The following is a 22,739-nucleotide window of genomic DNA, read 5'->3' on the forward strand; positions in this document are numbered from 1 at the left end:
TTATCTGGGGTCTTTTGTTGTATCCCTTCCAAACTCCTTTCCTCCCCTGCATCAATCACCCATGACACAGGTGGTTCAGAGACATTGTGAGTCTCCCCTGGCCTATGTGGTCACTATTCATCCAGCCATAACATGTGCAGATCTGGGTTACCACCTCCCTTTCTAACCCATTCCCTGAATCCAGGGCACTTACATTGAAGATGAATTTCTCTGTGTTCTTTCACCAGCTAGAATTTGTCAGGCACTCGGTCGTTGTACTCTGAAGGAGACGCCTGTCTTGAGAATCTTCTCTTCATTGACTTTCTAGGAAAGAGGGCAAGGTTCTTTGTCAGCAGGTCCATATGCTATGTGATAATTTAAAACCAAAAGAAGGTTTTCACAGAATTCTCAACTACTCCATAACTAATTTCCCTTCACTACAACTTCTGAAGCCCTCCTGCTAGCGACAGTTTATGATGAGAACATCAGGTGAGAATTCTGAATACCTGAAAGAGCCACAAAGATTACTGCAAATCTGTATACTTGCATCTTGGCGGGGGGGGGGGGGGGGTGGATCTTAACTCCAGGCCAACTGATCCTCAAAACTATGATCCACAGACCTACTTAGTTCTTGTTTTCAGGGATCTTTGTCATCAATTACAATAGTTCTGGTCATAATTAGTCCTGGGTCAAGTTAGGTGTTGGGACTGGGTAGTGAAGTGGGTGTTGCATTCAACAGGACCTCAGAACTCAGGATTTCTGGGAGCCCGGGAATGGACTGAAGATATTTTGAATGTTTGGGGTCTTTGGTAGTATCCACAAATGAAAACATCTGTACCAACCAGAAGATGGTGTTTCTTTTTCTCCCCCAATTAGCAGAGCTAGTTCCTATAGGTTGTCTGGGAAAATGACCTAGAATTAGGTTATCTGGGGAGAATAAAGGAATTTGACAATCCAGGGATCTACTTGCTCAAGAGCCAGTCTGAGCTCAGAATGGATTCTGAGTGTGGCATATTTTTTTAGATGTAACAGAGACTGTAGCTACAACCATGACTAAATTAACTAAAGTTTAGGAGGGAAAGTAGAACTGTCCAGGGTGAACTGAGATCACTAGCCATTTTATTCACAGTAGCCATCTGCTGATTCCAGGCATGGGCTGAAAACTGAGCTTTGCCCAGGCAGAGAGAGTCTGATGAAAGTAAAGTGAAATCAACAAAGTTCTTAGTGGTGTGTGGTGATCAAAGGATGAATTGGAAAAGGGCATCAGATCCACAGATACTTTCCCCAAAGGGACAATTAACTGAGGCCTGGACTGCATGGGAGGCTTATGAGCTAGCATAGGAGCTTATAAAAAGTAGAGGAGAATCCCCAAAGTCTCCTGGTTCTGAAGTAGAGCAAGGGGGCTTGACAGAAATACATGGTCCCGAGACACTTGTCAAGAATTGAATTAATGTGGGGAGTTCCTGTCATGGCGCAGTGGTTAACGAATCCAACTAGGAAAAATGAGGTTGCGGATTCAATCCCTGGCCTCGCCCAGTGGGTTGGAGATCTGGCGTTGCCATGAGTTGTGGTGTAGGTTGCAGATGCGGCTCGGATCCTGCATTGCTGTGGCTCCGGCGTGGGCCGGTGGCTACAACTCCGATTAGACCCCTAGCCTGAGAATCTCCATATGCCACGAGAGCGGCCCTAGAAAAGACAAAAAAAAAGAATTGAACTACTGTGGGTAGGACACAGCAGAACTATACTAAAAATTCTTGAGGAGTACCCATTGTGGCTTAGCAGGTTATGAACCCAACTAGTATCCATGAGGATGTGGGTTTGATCCCTGGCCTTGCTCAGTAGGTTAAGGAACTGGTGTTGCCATGAGCTATGGTGTAGGTCACAGATGTGGCTCGGATCCCATGTTAATGTGGCTGTGGTATAGGCCAGCAGCTGCAGCTCTGATTCGACCCCTAGCCTGGGAACTTCCACATGCTGCAGGTGCAGCTCTAAAAAGAAAAAGAAAAAAAAATTCACCAGGAGACTTCTATTTCTGGTCCAAATACAATAGAATAACAGGGACTAGATTTATCCTGCCTTCTAAAACAACTAAAGATCTAGACAAAATATATTAAATAATGGTTTTCAGACATTAAAAACCAAGCAATGAAGGACAGTAATCCCTGAAACACAGAAAACAAATGAAGTGAGTCCTTTAATTGCCCAGGCTCTGTACCTTGAGAATTTCCAGCCTGGTAGTCTGCAAAGACCAGAATCCACAGGGTAGAGTACCAAGGAGGAGAAACCTGCACAGAGACAGAGCTTAATACATCTGCTGAGGGTTCCACTTGAGTATTCAGCAGAGTGTTGAATACTCACCAATGCATGTGAGAAAGGAAACTTTCTGAGTCTATGTAAAGAACCTTCAAAAGGACAGAGGGAATAGGGCCCAGACCTCACATAGAGCCAGGAAAAGTGTCTGTTCCTGCCAGCTTGGTAAACCTCATAATTCATAAAATAATGAGTGCAGTATTTAGGAGAGTCTTGCATTAGTAGTGGAGAACAATTAACCCAAGACTAAATGCTTGTGGCAGGCAGAATAATGGCCCTCCAAAGATATCTATGTCCTAATTCACAGAATCTATGAACATACCAAAAAAGAACTAAGATCACAGATGGAATTAAGGTTGCAAATCAGCTGCCCTTGAGATGAGAAGTTAACCCCACTTACCCTTTTTTTGTTTTGTTTTTGCTTTTTAGGGCCGCACTGGAAGCATATGGCAGTTCCCAGGCTAGGGGTCGAATGGGAGCTGTAGTTGCCAGCCCATGCCATAGCCACAGCAGCATGGGATTCAAGCCACATCTGTGACCTACACCACAGCTCACGGTAATGCCGGATCCCTGACCCACTGAGAGAAGCCAGGGATCAAACCCACATCCTCATGGATACTAGTTGGATTCACTGCTGCTGCACCACAACAGGAACTCCCCCATTTACACTTTTAATCTATATGTGCCCTTATATTTAAAGTGGGTTTCTAATTAAAAAAAAAAAAAAAGAAACAGGAGATTTTTGGAGAAACTGACAAATTCTAAATCTTATCTGAAAATATAAAGGCCTTAAGATAATTGAATCAACTTTGAAAAAGAAGAATAAATTGGAAGACTAATACTACCTGATTTCAAGACTTACTATAAAATTAAGTGATCAAGCAGTGTAGTATTTCATCTAAAACTAAACAAATAGATCAATAGAACATAATAATGAGTTCAGAAACAGACCCACACATCTATAGTCAGTTGATTTTCAAAGAGGTACTAAGGTAATTCACCAGGGAAAAGAATAATCTGTTCAACAAATGGTACCGAAATGATCAGACAGCCATATGTAAACAAAACAAAACTCAATTCTTTTCTCACATTTACAAAAATTAACTCAAGAGCTCTCGTAGACCTAACTGTACTAAAACGATAAAAATTTCTAGAAGAAAGCATAGGAGAAAATCTTAGCAACCTTGGGTTTGGTAAAGATTTCTTAAATGCAACACACAAAAAACCACAAACTGTTAGACAAAAATCAATAAATTGGACTTTATAAAATTAAAAACTTTTGCCCTTAAAAGGATATTTTTAAGAAAATGAAAAGGCAAGTAACAGACTGAGAAAAAATATTTGCTAAACATATATTTGACAAAAGATCTTATATCTAGAACAAATAGAGATCTCTGGCAACTAAACAAGAATATAAATAACACAGATTTTAAAAGGGCAAAAGATTTTAACAAATGCCACACCAAAGAAAGTATACTAGTGGGAAATAAGCGTATGGAAAGATACTACACATCACTAGTCATTAAGAAAATGCAAATTAATAACATAATAATATAACAGCATATGCCCACTGGAATGGATGAAATTTTAAAAACCTAAACACACCAAGTGTTGGTAAGGATGTGGAGCAACTAGAACCCTTATACACGGCTAGTGGGAATGTAAAAGTCACAACTACTTTGGAAAACTGTTTAGCAATTTCTTAAAAATTTTAACATACACCTACTATGTGAACCAGCTATTCCATTCCTATTTACCCAAGAGAAATGAAAGCATATGTTCACACAATAACTTATACAGAGTAACTTTTTGGTAATACCTATAAAGAGAAAAAAACACAAATGTCATTCAAGAAATGAATGGATTTAAAAACTGTGGTAGATACTACTACTCAGCAATAAAAAGAAATTTCTGATGCACATGGGTGTTAATCAGGGTTCTACAAAAAAAAACCAGAATCAACAGATTATATATATACAAGGAGGTTTATTATCAGAACAGGTTATATAATTCAGTACAAGTCCAAGGCCCCATGAACTAGGCGCTCTGAAGCCCTAGGGCAGGAAATAAAAGAAGGATGTCTCAGTTGGAGAAGAGATAGAGAAATCTCCCTTCCTTCACTGTTTTCTTCCATTCAGGCCCTAAACAGATTGAGTGATGCCCACTCACAGTGGTGAGAGCAGATCTCTTTCTTTACTCAGTCTACTGAATCAAATGCTAATCTCTTCCAGAAACATCCTCACAGACACAGAGAAATAACGCTTTGCCACCTATTTAGGGCATCTCTTAGCCAAGTCAAGCTGACATATAAAATTAACCATCACAACATAACAACATGGTTAAATCTCAAAAACATTGGGCTGAGGGAGTTCTCCGGTGGCTCGGCAGGTTAAGGATCCAGCATTGCCCCTGCTGTAACTCAGGTTACTGCTGTGGCATGGGTTCGATTCCTGACCCAGGAACTTCCGCATGCCATGGGCATGGCCAAAAAACAAAAACAAATGAAAACATTAGACCGAATAAAAGAAGCCACTGGAAAAGAGCATAAACCATATGATCCAGAAATCAGACTAGTGATTATCTAGGGATGGAGGTATCAAAAATAGGGATAGGAGAGAGGGAGAGATTAAAAAGGAGTAGGAGGAAACTCTGGGAGATGATGGTTATGTTCATTATCTTTGGGGCAGGGGCATACCTGTGGCATGCAGAAGTTCCCAGGCTAGGTATCAAACCTGTGCCACAGCTGTAACCAGAGACACAACAGTGATGCCAGATCCTTAACCCACTGAGCCACCAGGGAACTCCTATGATCATTAGCTTGATTGTAGTGATGCTTCACAGGTGCGCATATATACATTTATATCTATATGTAAATGTGTGTATTATACACATGTCAAAACATCAACTGTGCACTTTAAATACATGTAATTATATGCTAACCTCAATAAATCTAACAAGTGTTAAGAAGTAAAAAGTGATGGTGAAACAAATATATTTTTAGACAAACAAAACCTGAAGAAATTCAACATTAGCAGAGGATATCAAAGGGACATACTGAAATTAATTTTTATGAAAGAATGAAAATAATTTAGTTGGAAACATGGCAGTTCAGATGGAATAAAGAATATTGTAAATAGAATGTGGGCAAGGAAAATTGAACAACTTCAGAAATTTACAATAGTTTGTTAACAATAATGCAAAAGGTAGAAGTGGGTAGAGGGAGTTATAGTTTTCTAAGATTCTGGAAGTATTGTGAAAGTAATCATTTGTATAAAAATATAATAAATCAAGAAAGCATGATGATATTGCTATGGTAAATTTTCCAAGAATGGTAAATAAAGCAAGTTAATAGGAGAAAATGTAGTAACAGAATGTTTGTCTAATCAAAAAGAAAGCAAAGAAGGAGGGGAAAGGGGAACATAAAACATGGTAAATATAGAAATCAAGTAATAAATTGGTAGACATAAACCCAGCTCTAAGAGTAATTATATTAAATTTCAATGAACTAAAATCTTCAAAAAGATTAAAAGATTAGAATTGCCAGACTAGGTAGGAAAAAACCCTGTCCTTGAGAACGCAAAGATTTTTGTTTAATTTGAAAGCTATTCTATAAGAAAGTAATTTCACATACATGCTCAGAAAGAGATAAGGAGGGCATTATAGAGCACCTGATTTTCACAGAAACACTCTCAACCTCAGAAGCACATACCCTGATCCAAATGGGAAACACGGGAGTGTCAGACCCAAAGAGTGTTGGCCTCTTGGACTCAAGTGAGAGAAGAGATAACTTTCCTCAGATAATTTGATTTCCCTCCATCAGGATAGGCCTGTCTCTGCTGATATTGCTGTTCTCCTGTACCAACAGACTCAGCTGAAAACAAACACTTATAAGGTCCTATAAGTCAGGCATTATCTAAGGTCACCTCTGTGTCCCCCAATAAAACCAGAATAGTACTTTACCCATGGCACCCCAGTAAATGCCTAAACTAAGTCCTAAGTTAGAGCCCCAAGACATCTAGACCAGCAGAGATGCTATATGTTTGTAGAATCAGATGCGTAAAGCGAAGAACAGAAAGAAGAGTAACTGGTTTATCATGTTCTTTAGGGAGGCAAGGCAGTTGAGTTTCTGTAGCAGAAATCAATACCCTTGGATTTATTTTTTATTTGTATATTTATTTATTTATTTATTTATTGTCTTTTTGCCATTCCTTGGGCCGCTCCCACGGCACATGGAGGTTCCCAGGCTAGGGGTCTAATCGGAACTGTAGCTGCCAGCCTACGCCAGAGCCACAGCAATGTGGGATCCAAGCTGCGTCTGCGACCTACACCACAGCTCACAGCAACGCTGGATCGTTAGCCCACTGAGCAAGGGCAAGGATCGAACCTGCAACCTCATGGTTCCTAGTCGGATTCGTTAACCACCGCGCCACGACAGGAACTCCAATAGCCTTGGATTTTGACCCCAGTTCTACCTTACATTCTTGAGAAAGTTGCTTTATTTCTTTATGCCTCAGTGTTTTTAATCTGAAAACTGAGATCTACCTTCTTAGGAAAATGGTCAAGATTGCATTTATTTTGATGTTGGGAGTATAAGAGTGAAATCTGGGAAGCAGCTATTTTCTCAGAAAGAAGAGAAATGATCATCATCACTTTAGGAATGCTGAAATTACAAAACTCACCAAATATGCCTTTTTTTTCCCTCCAAATGATTGGCTAGGGCAGATACAGTTAGCTTCTGCTATCAGCAGTTTCTCCTGGAGATCTTGGCAGTCTTGTCTGCATTGAGCCAGCTGGGAGCTCAGGTGTTGGGAGAATCTAGAGAAGCTGAAATCTGCCTGAGACCCAGAGTCACTGGTCTGAGACAGTCATGTAGCTGTTGGAAGAAGCAGGTGTAGGGATCGGGAGAGTCAGTATGGTCATCCCCCAGACACCAATGGCCACTTCTTTCAAACTCTTCATTTGTCATTCATGTTCCTATAACAGCATTTTCATGCCATTTGGCAAACAGCTCCAAGACTGAGAGCTCTTCAAGAGCTGAGATAAGGCTTCTCTTCTCCTTCTTCTTTTTTTGGCTGTACCTGCAGCATGCAGAATTTCCCGGGCCAGGGATCAAACCCGAGTCACAGCAGTAACCACAGCCACAGCAGTGACAATGCCAGATCCTTAACCCACTGAGCCACCAGGGAACTCCCATTATTTGTTTTGTTTTGTTTTGTTTTTAACAGTCTGATTGGATCACCCCTCTTTTATTATTCCTTCAAACAATTATACATAACATAAAATTGACTATTTTTAAGCATACAGTTCAGTGGCGTTAAGTATGTTCACACTGTCGTGCAATCATCATCCCCACCCATCTACAGAATTTTCCATTTTGCAAAACAGAAACACTCCCCATTAAACACTTCTCACTTCCCCCTCCTCCTAGCCCCTAACAACCACCATTCTACTTTCTGTCTCTATGAATTTCAGTACTTCTAAGTACCTCATTTGAGTGAAATTATACACTATTTGTCCTTTTGTGACTGGCTTATTTCATTTTGAATAATGTCTTCAATATTCATCCCCATTGTAGCATGTATCATGATTTCCTGCCCTTTTAAAGCTGAATAATGTTCCATTGAATGAATATACCACATTTTGCTTATCCACCCACCCATCAGTGGAGACTGGGATTGCTCTCACCTTTTGGCTACTGTGAACATTGTTTCTATAAACATGGTTGTACAAGTAACCGTTGTATTCCTGCTTTTAATTCTTTGGGGTATATACCCAAAAGTGAAATTGCTGGATTACACAGTAATTCTATTTTTAATTTTTGAAAAACTATTTACCATAGTGCTACACCATTTTAGATTCCTGCCAATAGTGCACAAGGGTTCCAAATTACTCCACATCTTCATCAACACTTTTCATTTCCTATTGTTTTTTGGTTTTCTTTTCTTGTGTGGATTTTCACAAATTTTTATAACAGCCATCCTAATGCATGAAGTGAAACCTCATTGTGGTTTTGACAATCAGTTGTGTTGACATCTTTTTACGTGTTTTTGGCCATTTGTATATCTTCTTTGAAGAAATATCCATTTAAGTTCTTTGCCTTTTTTTTTTTTTTTGTCCTTTTGTCTTTCCTAGGGCCATACCTGTGGCATATGGAGGTTCCCAGGCTAAGGGTCTAACTGGAGCTGTAGCCGTCGTTGGCCTACACCAGAGCCACAGCAATGTGCGATCTGAGCCGCGTAGTCTGTGACCTGCACCACAGCTCATAGCAATGCCAGATCCTTAACCCACTGAGCGAGGCCAGGGAGTGAACTCGCAACCCCATGGTTCCTAGTCGGATTCGTTAACCACTGAGCCACAATGGGAACTCCGCCTTTGTTTTTAACTTGGTTGTTTTTTGTTGTTGAATTTTAGGAGTTCTCTATATTTTCAGGATATTATCCCATATCAGATATATGATTTGCAAATGTTTTCTCCTTTTCTATGGGTTGCCATTTTACTCTGATGACAGAAGTCCTTTGATGCACAAAAATATTTTGGTTTTGATGAAGTCCAATTTATCTATTTTTTTCTTTTGGTGCCTGTGCCTGTGCAAGAAATCACTGATAAATCCAGTGTTGTAAAGGTCTCCCCCCAAGTTTTGTTCTAAGAGTCTTGTAGTTTTAGCTCTCACGTTTGGGTCTTTGATCCATTTTGAGGGGTTTTGGTTTGTTTTGTTTTGTTTTGTTTTTTGCCTTTTTAGGGTGGCACCCACAGCATATGGAAGTTCCCAGGCTGGGGGTCAATTTGGAGCTGCAGCTCCCAGCCTTCACCACAGCCACAGCAACACCAGATCTTAGCTGCATCCACAACCCACGCAGCTATTTGCAGCAATGCTGGATCCTTTACCCACTGACTGAGGCCAGGGATTGAACCCACATCTTCATGGATACTAGTCGGGTTCTGGCTGAGCCACAACAGGAACTCCATTGTGAGTTAATTTCTTTCAGCAATGTTTTACGGTGAATCCTGGGGTGTGCAGCAGAGTCTCCTGGTTACATCCTCCTCCCCTTGCAGGTGATGCTTCCCAGAAGCACAGATGAGCCCTGGGTCCATCCTGTGGACCTCCTTGCCCAGGTACACCATTCACTCTCAGGTAAGTTACTCTCTCAGATCGCATTGCTCAGCTCAGGCTGCCCCTTAAGGAGTTAGATACTGTTGCAGGCATTCCTTATTTTCCCCTCAAGCTTTCCTAAACTCGCCCGAAGACTGTCTTTATTCTCATCCCCTTTGGATGCCAAGAGACTCCCACCAGCTTATCCTTCTACGTGCTTTTCTAATTCTCTAAACCTGCTGACACTCTTATCAACTGGCCCCTTCGTTAAATGTTCTCAAGGCATAGATTAAGTACAATGTTTGTTCAAAAAACACATACACCGAGGACTATGGCCTGGTTTGGTTGCACTTTCTAATGCCATTTAATACACACCAAGGTTCATCACAGTTCCAAGAGAACACTGGAGCAGGAAGAAACTGTCAAGCACTTAAGATAAAGCCAAGCCCTGGCTGACTCAGCTGGCAAAAATATAATAAGCCACATTTAGATTCAGTTTATTGCTCGAATAGACAGTGAAGGAATGAGTAGCCAAATGTGCCAACTCCCTGGGCCACTGTCCTACATACCAAAAAGCATTAACACCAAAACAAAAGGGGCTGATGACTGCAATGTGAGTTGTAGGACACCCACTGCTGAGAAGCTAATTCTAAACTGTAGCTAAATGGTTTCATAGTCTCAGCCATACCTTGAGAAAGCATTATATCTCACTGAAACTTGGTAGGCACTGATAACCTATCTCATGACAGCCTATCAGGGGAAACAGGGAGGTGAGAGGAATCTTTAAGGCAACTCCTCACAAGCCTCCCATCCTCTCGTGTTCCAGAGAATAGAAAGACATTCTGCTAAAACTCAGATTAGCTACAGTTTAAGCCTGTTTCCCATGTGAATACAAAGAAGGTCTCCAAGGCACCATGATGGGACTGTTCCTCTATTGGAAACTTGGAAAACTGGAAAAAATAAAGGAGGACAACCGAATTTTATAGATGAAGAAACTGAGACTTGCAAAGATTAAGAAACTTACTAGAGATTCCACAGCTTGTTGGGGTAGAGCTACTTTTATAAATCTGGGAGCCTCAGGACTTCCAGGTCAGTGCTCCTTGCACTGTGCCATACAACCTCATATTAGAATGTCAGAGGCCTGTGGAATAAACAGGTCTTCTCACTTTTAAGAAAAAAAAAATTCAGAAGATATATAAAAAAATACATTCTTGTGGAGTCTATGGGTCTCTTTTTTTATGCTCAGTCAGCTTTCAATCCCTAGCTGATGAAACTGGACGAAGGAACATGTAAGTAATATTTAACACTCATCATAATTATAATATACTTAGTAGTTACCCATAAATAATTAATAAACATTATATTATGTATAATGTTTGGCTGTTAGAAGATAATCCTCATGTGAGTAGGCATAAAACTTCACTATACGAGTCTCTGCCACACAGAAGAATCAATTAATACCTGTTGAATGAATAAAAGTCATTATAAACAGCCAATATTCCTTAGTTCCAAGTGTATTCCTCACCAAATCCTTTACTAGGGCTGGATTGAAGCAATAAAACTATTTTTTTTTTTTTTGATCTTTTCAGGACAGCTCCTGCAGCATATGGAGGTTCCCAGGCTAGGGGTCTAATCGGAGCTACAGCTGCCGGCCTAAGCCAGACTCACAGCAATGCCAGATCCGAGCTGCGCTTGTGACCTACACCACAGCTCACGGCAACACTGGATCCTTAACCCACTGAGCGAGGCCAGGGATCAAACCTGCAACCTCATGGTTCCTAGTCGGATTCGTTTCCGCTGCACCACAACAGGAATTCCAATAAAACTATTAATTTGGAAAAGATATTGTTGGATTTGAATACCAGATCTACCACTCAACTAAATACTGATAAAAGAAATGTTCACATATTGAGATATATGGAAGTCATTCTGCTTACACATGAGTTAACTCAAATCTTATGCCATCTAAAATAGCCTGTCTGAGGAACAGACTCACACACATGGATATCAGACTTGTGGTTGCCAAGGGGGAAGAGGGAGGGAGTGGGCTGGATGGGGAGTTTGGGGTTAGAAGATACAAACTGCTACATTCAGAATGGTTAAGCAATAAGGTCCTGCTGTATAGCATGGGGAACTATATCCAATCACTGGTGATAGAACATGATGGAAGATAATATGAGAAAAAGAATGAATATATATGTACGACTGGGTCACTTTGCTGTACAGAAGAAATTGACAGAACATTGTAAATCAACTATAATTTAAAATTTTTAAAATAAAATAGCCTATTTGTGGCCTATCACACATACATTGTACATTTGCTTCAATTATTAAGGAAAAGAGCACGCTGACCAAAAGTAAAGAATGTTCATGTCAAGAGTTCTTGTTATGGCTCGGCGGTAACGAAGCCAACTAGTATCCAGGAGGACACGGTTTGATCCCTTGCCTTGCTCAGTAAGTTAAGGATCCCTGGCATTACCATGAGCTGTGGGGTAGGTTGCAGATGTGGCTCAGAGCCCAAGTTGCTGTGGCTGCAGCTCCGATTTGCCCCCTAGCCTGAGAACCTACATACGCTGCAGGTACAGCCCTAAACAGACAAAAAGAAAAAAAAAAAAAAGAATGCTAATGTTAAAAATAAATATTAAATGTCCCTCTTCCTGAGACACCAATGCTGGTCCTCCTTTGATGATAAAGGCCCCCTTCACAGCTTCAAGGCCATGCTGACTTGCTGTGTACATGCTGGTCTGTGTTTTTCGTTTTTTGTTTTCTTTCTCCCTTGAAATGCATCTCTGACTTGTTTAATGTCCTTTGTCTGACAAGTTCTAAAACTGCTGGAAACCATGCTTTTCTGGAGCAGTTTCTCGGAGTAATCCGGGAAGCCAGTTTCTGGGCTATTCCTTAGTATGGCTCAAATAAAATTATTTTCTTATCATAGACTGGTTATTGATTATTTTCATTGACATTGCTTAGCATAATTGGCAGGATATTAGAAAAATCAACCTGAGGTCACCTGGAGTCTACATTGTATCAGTGCTTGGTGCCAAGCACAGGTCCCCTGAGTCCCTCCAACTTCACAGCACTCTTTAGGAGCTTCAGTGAGTTTCTTCCCAATATCCAGACCTCCTTGTAGTAAGTGACGGTTCACGACCTTTTTTTTTTTTTTCTCATGGCCACACCTGTGGCATATGGAAGTGCCTGGGCCAAGTCTGAATGTGAGCTACAGCTGTAACATACGCCACAACTGCAGCAATGCTGGATCCTTAACCCACTGTGCCACAGTGGGAACCCCCATGACTTTTATTGAGCTGTTGTTACTTTAAGACTTGGAGTCTCCAGAGGGAACTGGTACATCTCCTAGTCAGAGGAACTGGTGGGAATTCCTAGGCAGAAGACCTAGAGGGAAGTTTCTAGGCAGGAGACCATATATATTTACATGGTCTGAACAAACAGTTTGACAACAAAATGAAAGACTGAATTCATTTGGCTCCAAAGAAAAAGGGGACTCCGGCTCCTTCCAGCCACAAGGTGTTCTCAGGCAACGGAAAACCTAGCGGAAGTGTCTGAGGATTGATCCTCCTACATGCAGCGGTCCCACAGGGAAACCCATCATTACACTTGAAGTTATTTCACAGCTCGTCTGGGGACACGCAAGAACTGGTCATTCAGTAATCAAAGCCCCCACTGTAGCATTAGACTACAGGCAGGAGAAACCAAGGCACAAAAGAGCTGAACTGACTCAAGGGTGACACCTTGAGGACATAAGCTCACAAGCGGCACACTTATGACCCTCTACACTGTCCTTAGAAATTGTTCAGACCTTATAAACAAAGCAAACCAAAAATGGGAAATCCTGCTTCCGAAGCAGAGCAACTCCCACATAGGCAGCCACCCGCTGGAACCCCAGCGGGCTTCCCGTACAATGCATACGGAGCCATGCCTGCAAGAACTTAAAGAAGTGGGAACATCTAACAAAAGATAACTCTTAAATGGACAAAATCGGGAACATTCAATCTGCCAGAATTAATTTACTTGCATGCACAACCGGAAAAAGCCAGCAATAAAATGGGAGGCATGTGTCAATATTGGTACTTAAAGGCTTTGAAACGCGGCAATCATAAAATGACGTCTTTACAGGAAACCAATCAAAAACTATTAGAAACAGTTGCTAAATTGGAAAACAGCTCAGAAGTCACCAGACTGCCTCCTCCTTCCTGCCCTCTTACACCCTGCCCTTCTCTTCCTTCAGTGCCTTTGTGTCCTCTCTCTAAACTTCTACATCCCAACTTATTTGCCTCACTCGCCCCTTCTTCTCTAGAGGAAAAATTAGCTGAGCCCCAGGGAATAAATGCTGAGGACCATAAAATATTGCAACTCCCTTGAAGGAAAAGCCTACTGAAAGAAGTAAGCCTGCACTTACATACAATCCTTAGATAGAACTGAACTCAGAAACTTCACTAAAGATTTTCCACACCTTTTATTAGATCCTTTAGGGTTTGCTCGAGAAACTGATCTATTAGGACATATGAGCTAGGATATTCAGAATTATATCAGCTTGTGCATCTGCTAGTATCTGTAAGCAAAGCCAAAGAATGGCTCATGAGAGACAGAATGGAAGGTGCCCATGGAAATTTTTCATTAACACTACCCTGCAGACTTCCACAAGTATAGAGAACTGGCTCAGAGCCTGCACCAAGCCATTCCCAGAATTTTTCTGGAAAAAAAAAATTGGACAAAGGCCTAGCAATGTAAATAAAAGCCTGGAGAAGCTATCTTTGATTATTTTGAAAGACTTGAGAAAACTTTTTAGACAGCATATTGGAACGGCCACAAAACGTTTTCAAAATCATCAAAATGATTCAATTTTTAAGTTCAATCTTTTTAGAAGACTGGATGAAGAATTAACAAGGTTAGTTAAAAGACATGTGTTAGATTGGGCCGCAGTGCATACTATGGAGCTTGTCACTATTGCAGATAAGCTCTCTAAAACCTTACAAAAGAAAGAAAAGGAAAGAGCCACTAAAGTTATGAATGCACCTACAACTACTACAACAATTCAGTGGCCCTATGAAAGCACACTTTTTTGACCCGGCTCAAAAACTCAATAACCACACTTGCAAAAAACCTGGTCATCGCCAAAGAAATTGATATAAACTTAAATGGGATTTACAGGGAAAAGTAAAAAGGAATAGGGTGCTCCCAGGATTATGAGAGAGCATTTCCCCTCCTTCTTACCCATACCTTAGGGGAAAGTGAAATAACAATCAGAGAAACATCAAAGGCCCTTTAAACGCAGAAGCTACACTACTATCTGTTCTTAACCCTACACTTATTTGTTGCTCTCTCCCTTTGAGTAAACAATCAATTCAAATGGTAAGTAAGGGCTCCTAATTTACCCATGCAAGTTTTCAAATCAGAGCCAATAACACTTCAATTAGGAACTATTATAGGGAAATGTGCTTCTTTTAGTAAAGTGTGTCCCAATTCACTTAATAGGGTGAAACCTTTTAGAAATTTACAATGCTTAGCAATGAAATCCTGCTGTGTAGCACTGGGAACTATGTCTAGTCACTTATGATGGAGAATGATAATGTAAGAAAAAAGAATGTATACATGTATGTGTAACTGGGTCACCATGCTGTACAGTAGAAAAAAAAATAATGTATTGGAGAAATAAAAAAAAAAAAATCAAATGACGTTTCTCCGGTGTGTGGGGGGGTGGGATTTACAATGCTAGTACTGCCTTCTCACAAAAAGGTGAGATGCTTCTAGATTTAAAAATTTGGATGCTGACCAAAATATGGTTACGGAAAAATCAATGATCATAAAATCAGTGGCTCAAAAAGGCCAAGAAAAGACTGATGACTCGTTATGGCAAGTGCCAAAAAAGTTATGGTCATCTTCTTTGGATATTGGGAAAATTAAATCAGCTGCTCTCATCAAGGTAGCTGTTGATAACTCCAAGCTTCTGCCTAACATTTGGCAATACCCACTTCAACTGGAGGCATTAGAGGGAATAAAACCTATTATTCAGGAGTTTCTTAAGAAAGGACTTACAGGAGTTCCTGTCCTGGTGCAGAGGAAACAAATGCGACTAGGAACCATGAGATTGCGGGTTCGATTCCTGGGTTAAGGATCCGGCGATGCCATGAGCTGTGGTGTAGGCTGGCGGCTATAGCTCAGATTAGACCCCTAGCCTGGGAACCTCCATATGCCTCAGGTGCGGCCCTTAAAAGACCAAAAAAAAAAAAAAAAAGACTTATACTTTCTTGTTACTAGTCCTCCTAACACACTATTTTACCAGTGAAAAGCCAATGGGAAAGGCTGGAGATCTGGTCAAGATCTGAGAGCCATAAACAATACTGTGATTCCTTGACATCCTATAGTCCCAAACCCGCACACATTGCTCTCAGCCGTCCCAGCTTTCAGCTGCTGTTTTTCGGTAGTTGACTTATACAGTACTTTCTTTAGCATCCCAGCGGAAAAAGATAGTCAATATCTTCTTGCCTTCACATGAGAAGATTGCCAATATACCTGGACAGTTATGCCACAGGGCTATGCTGAAAGCCCCACTTTTCTCAAATACTCAGAGCTGATTTAGTTAATGTGGATTTTCCTAGTGGCTCCACTTTAATTCACTCCGTAGATGATCTGCTTTTGTGCACCGAAACTAAATTGGATTCCCTAAAGGACACCATCTACCTATTACAACAGCTGACATCTAAGGGACATAAGGTATCCAGAGATAAATTCCAATTTTGTTTACCTACTTTAAAATATTTGGGTCACTTAATATCGAAGGATGGACTACTGATTGAAAGAATTCAAGAAAGTTTGGCATTTTCGCCCCCCACCCCAAACAAAGAAAAAAATGAGAGGATTTCTGAGAGTATCTGCATATTGCAGAAATTGGGTACCTAACCTTTCACTTATTGCTCAAACTTCATATGCATTACTGAAGTCCAACCAGCCTGACCTGATTGAATGGACACCAGAGGGAAAAGAGGCCATAGCACCTTAAAGTCCATCTGAACTCAAGCACCAGCTTTAAGTCATCCTAACCATAAATTGCCTTTTTTTTTTTCTTCTTGTACATAAAAATAAAGAAAATGCTTTAGGAGTATTAGCTCAAAAACATGGTGATCAATATCGACCCAAAGGGTATTAGAGTCAACAATTAGAGTCAGTAGCCAAAGGATTTCCACCTTGTATGTGGGCTATTTCAGCAATGACCCTGTTACCTAAGGCTACTGAAATAGTAATGAAGTCTCCTTTAACTATTTATGCCCTCACTGTTAAATCTCTTCTAAACCTCTCAACACTATTATGTAAGTCAATTAGCCTCATATGAGCTACTGTTGCTTTCTGCACCCAATATTACCTTAGTTCAATGTAATAACATTAAACCTGCAAATCTGCTTCCAGCACCACAGGAAGAAAATGACCATGACTGCATTTTATTAGATTATATTCTTACTCTTAGAAATGATTTACAAGAACTTGTTATTGACAATGCTGATCTAATTTGGTTTACAGATGGCTCCTGATTAAAAGATGAGCAAGGGGACTTTCCCTCGTGACTCAGCGGGTTGTAAGCCCGACTGGTATCCACGAGGATGTGGGTTCGATTGCTGGCCCCACTCAGTGGGTTAAGGATCCGGCATTGCTGTGAGCTGCAGTGCAGGTCGCAGCTGTGGCTCGGATCTGGTGTTGCTGAGGCTGTGGCGTAGGCCAACAGCTGCAGCTCCAATGTGACCCCTAGCCTGGGAACTTCCATATGCCAAAAGGGAGAAAGAAGAAAAAAAAAAGATGAGCAAGGACATTACGGAGCTGGATATACAATAAAATCCACAGTGGACATAATTGAAAGCTCTTATTCTACCAGAAATTAAGTCAGTATAACAAGTCAAATTAATTGCTTTAACTCAAGCTTGTCGACTAACTAAAGACCAGAAAGCACATATTTATACTAACAGGCACATGACTTTGGAATGTTATGGCAACAATGAAGTTTTTTAACCTCTTCAGGAGAACCTGTAAAAAATGGAAAATCTATAAACATGTATTAAATGCTTTACAATTACCAAAACAGACATTATTAAACACCAGGACTTCCAAATCTAAGACTATGGAAGCTAAAAGAAAATATAATGCCTATTTGGGGAATTCTTTCTGAATTACATGATGACTGAGGAATATATTTTTTTGGACAAATAGTTAAATCTGTTTGCGACATTTGCAATAATACAGCATTTTCACTGCACTTACCATCCCCAATCTTCAGGACTGGTAGAAAGGACTAATGGCACTACCAAAACTCAACTGGCAAAACTTTCAGAAGCATTTAATCTCTCATGGCCAGAAGCTCTCCTACTAGCTTCCCAACCTTAGATCTATGCCTTTGGGTAAACACTGGCTCCTTTTGAAATAATAACAGACAGTCCATGCCTATACGATTAGATGAGGAAATATATGAACCAACACTACTCTAAGAAGATATATTACATTATTGTGAGGGGCTTTTTTTTTTTTTTTTTGGTCTTTTTGCGTTTTCTAGGGCCGCTCCCGCGGCATATGGAGGTTGCCAGGCTAGGGGTCCAATCGGAGCTGTAGCTGCCAGCCTACGCCCACAGCAACTCCAGATCCAAGCCGCATCTGCAAACTACACCACAGCTCACAGCAACACCGGATCGTTAACCCACTAAGCAAGGCCAGGGATCGAACCCGCACCCTCACGGTTCCTAGTCGGATTTGGTTAACCACTGCACCACGATGGGAACTCCTGTGAGGGGTTTATTAAAACACTTAAGGAAAATGAGATACTTGTAGCTAACTCATTTCACAGTGAGCTCCCAGGAGACAAAGACCTTAAGGATCATGGATTACAACCTGGAGATCTTGTTTATTGGAAAAGATATAAAAGAAAAGATTTGGAAAGGACTTTACTAAGTATTATTAACAAATCCATGTGCTGCCAAATTTGAAGGCACAGACTTATGGATTCAAATCTCTAATTTTAAAAAGGCCCCTCCACCTAAATGGAGCAGATTTTTTAGGGCAGAAAATCTTGCACTTCTGACACCCATCTTCAACTAAGTAAAATGAACGCCACTAAGCCTGGACAAGAAGATGACAGCAGTAGCAGACAGCTAACCCAAGAACTGGGACCACGTCTGTAAGGTTCAGCCTACTAGACTAACTGCACTCTTTACCAAACGTCTGTCCCTGTCAAAACTTAAAGTTATCGTTTTGCTTCTAACTATACTTTTGCCCCAGTGTTCAGGATGGAAAGAAAATTCCTTAGTAAAGTCAGAGTATAGCTACTGGGGGCAATCTAACTGATTGTTGGATCTGTCATAAAATCCTTTGGTCAATACAAGACTATCATAAGCCTCTTAATGCCTGTTACCAACTTTTCAGATGTTCCTAATGTAACCACTTATCTATTCCAACCGCTCCCCCTGGTCTAACTTTTCAGGTTCAAATTCTTCAACACAGCAATATGCCCATCCCTTCTCTGTTTACCCTTGGTTCTTAGGGACCAGATACAACTTACCCTAGGACCTCATCACTCTAGTCCTTATTTAATTAACAAATCTCTTGAAGGAAAAATGTAAGTAAGTTTTGCCAGAAACTCCCTCATATTAAACACTATATAAATGGCTTTTGGAAAGCCTGCAGGAGATATGACCCACGGTTTAATACTGTTAACAAAACACCCAATTAATAAGGCTATCAATGAGAGCACTCTGGGAGGGATCACTTGTGTCCCCTCAGGTTCTGTCTTCACATGTGGTATTGGATGGGCACACAAATGTCTTAACGGTTGGCAAACAGAAGGTTTATGCTTATTGGGGCCTTACATTACCTCGGTATCTATATACAAGAAAACAGATGAATTTCCTTTCTCTTCCCATCACAGAATTGAAAGCTCTGTGTTAGCAAGATACCAAGATACCCGGTGGCAAAGTCTTTTGGGAATCTTAATTCCTAGTGCAGGAGCATATGTAAACAGGAATAGGCTCAGAAGTCTATCAGCTGCCCTCAGTCAACCAGCCAAAAAGATTGCAAAAAGCACTGCAGCACAACAGACATCCCTAAATTCCTTAGCCCAAGTAGTATTCCATAACAGAATTGCCTAAGATTTCCACTGGCTACACAAGTTGTTTGTGCTATCGCTCATACTACTAACTGCACTTATATCAAAATCTCTGAAGAAGTTGAGACGCACCTAGAAAGAATTTCTCAAAAAGCAAAATGGTTACAAGGTGTAAGAAAAACTGACTCTTTAAATGACCTGTTTAGTTGGCTCCCATCAGGAATAGGCAATTTTTTCTGCTCCATTTTACAAATAATTATCATTTTCATAATATGTATTATTATTCTTTTCCTAGCTATTAAGCTATTCATGACCTGTATCATTGCTTTCTTCAAGTACACCGCTAACAAAAGCCCATGTACAATGTTTTAATAAAATGTATGGCCTATGAAAATATATCTCTGTGCTTATCCATTACACTCGATTAATTCCCCTTCCCACAAGACTAACTAGGTAACTCTATTCCTAAAAAAAAAAAAAAAAAAGAGGTAGACCTAGCACCATCCAACAGGATGGAACTGGAGCAGGAAAATTCCACCCCAGCCTTGAGGGACAAATTTTTTTTTTTGGTCTTTTTAGGGCCACACACGAAGCATATGGAGGTTCCCAGGGCAGAGGTCAAATCGGAGCTGTAGCCACTGGCCTACACCACAGCCACAGCAATGCCAGAACCAAGCTGTGTCTGTGACCTAATCACAGCTCATGGCAACGCCCTTTCCTTAACCCAGTGAGACAGGCCAGGGATTGAACCTGCGTCCTCATGGATGCTAGTCAGATTCGTTTCCGCTAAGCCACGACTGGAACTCCTGAGGGGCAAATTCTGATCATCAGTGCTTTCCACCAAAAGATTTACAGTCAAAAGAGGGAAAGTGATACACAGAAATTGAGATATAGGGAAGTCGTTCTGCCTTGAACGTGAGTTAACTTGAATTTTATGCTAATTAAAATAGCCTGTTTGTGGCCTATCAAACATACATTGTACCTTTGCTTAAATTATTAAAGAAAAGGGCATGTTGATCAGAAGTGAAGAATGTCCGTGTTAAAAATATGGAGTTCCTCTTGTAGCTCAACAGTAACGAACCCAACTAGTATCCATGAGTTCGATCCCTGGCCCTACTTGGTGGGTTAGGGATCTGGCACTGCTATGAGCTGTGGTGTAGGTTGCAGACTCGGCTTGGATCTGGCCTTGCTGTGGCTGTGGTGTAGGCTGGCAGGTGCAGCTCCAATGCAACCCTTAGCCTGGAAATTTCCATATGCAACAGGTGCAGCCTTTCTAAATAAATAAATAAAGGCTAAATGTTTATCAGTACACCAATGCTGGTACTCCTCTGATGATAAAGACCCCCTTCCCAGGTGCAAAGCCATGCTGACTTGCTGTGTACAGGCTGACTTGCTGTGTACAGGCTGATCTGTGTGGGTTGTTTTTTCCCTTGAAATGTACCTCTGACTTCTTTAAGGTCCTTTGTTCTGATAAGATATAAAACTGCTGGAAACCATGCTTCTCGGGAGCAGTTTCTCAGAGTAATCTGGATGCAGGTTTCTAGGCTACCCCTCAATTTGGCTCAAATAAAACTCTTTTCTTATTATAGATTGGTTACTCATTATTTTCATTGGCAAAACACAATAGCAGACAAGTTATTTAATCTCTTTGAGTCTAATTATCCTATTTTACAAAATAGAGACTATAACATTGCATATAGAGCTTTTGGATGATTTTAAATGTGTATGTGCTTGTGTGTGGGGGTGTGGGGCGGGGGAGAGAGAAAGAGAAAGTGAGACAGATACACTACTAAGTTCAGGGTCTGAGAAGTCACTCAGGTAATGTGAATACCCTATTCTCCAATCTTTGCAGATCTTGGGACCATTTACAACAAAATCACATGAGGAACTTGTTAAGACTCTCTGGACATAGGCAAAGGGCACAGGACTCTTTTCTGCACATTTCCTAGAGAATTCGTATACAACCACTGAAGAAGCAAAGTTAATAGGTAATTCAAAAATCTGAAGAATTATCTCCTTGATAATCAATGATTAGCTCAGCCCCTAAATTAGATCTCTCAGGATCCTACAGTCTCAAACAGGGAGCACAGTGACTGGTGTGACAGTAAGGAAGAATGCTTTGAAACATGGGAATGGAGAACAGAATAACTAGGACAGGGTATCTTATTAAGAAGGAAGAAATGACAAGTGTTGAAATAATACTGGGGTGAAGACGGGATAGAAAGATGCATATACATTGTTTAAGATAGTCAATACTATAGTTTATGTTTGGGGTTAAAAACCCCACAATTTTCACAATATAGACTATAAAAAGCAAAGCTCAAGGTTAACTCCTTGATAGGTAAGGCTGTGCATTAGAGGATTCTATATTTTGTATTATCAGAGACCCTCAAGGCTGTGGGAAAAATTAAACAAACTGGTGTTTCAGGTCAGTAATGCTGGGAAATAAAGAAAATAATCCATCATAATACCTTGATACGGTTCAATTGCAGGTTTGAATGTAGGAACAAACATGCATTTCACTTGTCCAAAATATCACATGCCGAAGTTTGTTTAGCACTTAATCCAGTCAAACCATTTAATGATGATTTAGGATAAAAAGGACTGGCATTAAGAATGATGACATGCCATAAGCCACCCCAACAAAAAAATGGGCAGACGATCTACACAGACAATTCTCCAAAGAAGGCATACAGATCGCCAAAAAACACACAAAAAGATGTTCAACGTCACTCATCGTTAGAGAGATGCAAATCAAAACCACTCTGAGGTACCACCTTACACCACCCAGAAGGGCCATCATCCAAAAGTCTACAAACAATAAGTGCTAGAGAGGGTCTGGAGAAAAAAGAACCCTGTCACACTGCTGGTGGGAATGTAAACTGGTGCAACCACTGTGGAAAATGGTACGGAGATTCCTCAGAAAACTAAACATAGAACTACCATTTGATCCAGCAATCCCACTCCTGGGCATCCATCCAGAGAAAACCATGACTTGAAAAGACACATGTACTCCAATGTTCAAGGCAGCATTATTTGCTATAGCCGAGACATGGAAGCAACCTAAATGTCCATCGACAGAGGAGTGGATCCAGAAGACGTGGTACACATACACAATGGAATATTACTCAGCCATGAAAAGGAAAGAAATAACGGCATTTGCAGCAACATGGATGGACCTAGAAATTACCATGCTAAGTGAAGTCAGTCAGACAATGAGACACCAACATCAAATGCTATCACTGACACTGGAATCTAAGAAAA

The sequence above is a fragment of the Phacochoerus africanus genome, chromosome 6, assembly GCF_016906955.1.
Source record: "Phacochoerus africanus isolate WHEZ1 chromosome 6, ROS_Pafr_v1, whole genome shotgun sequence".
NCBI classification, from domain to species: Eukaryota; Metazoa; Chordata; class Mammalia; order Artiodactyla; family Suidae; genus Phacochoerus; species Phacochoerus africanus.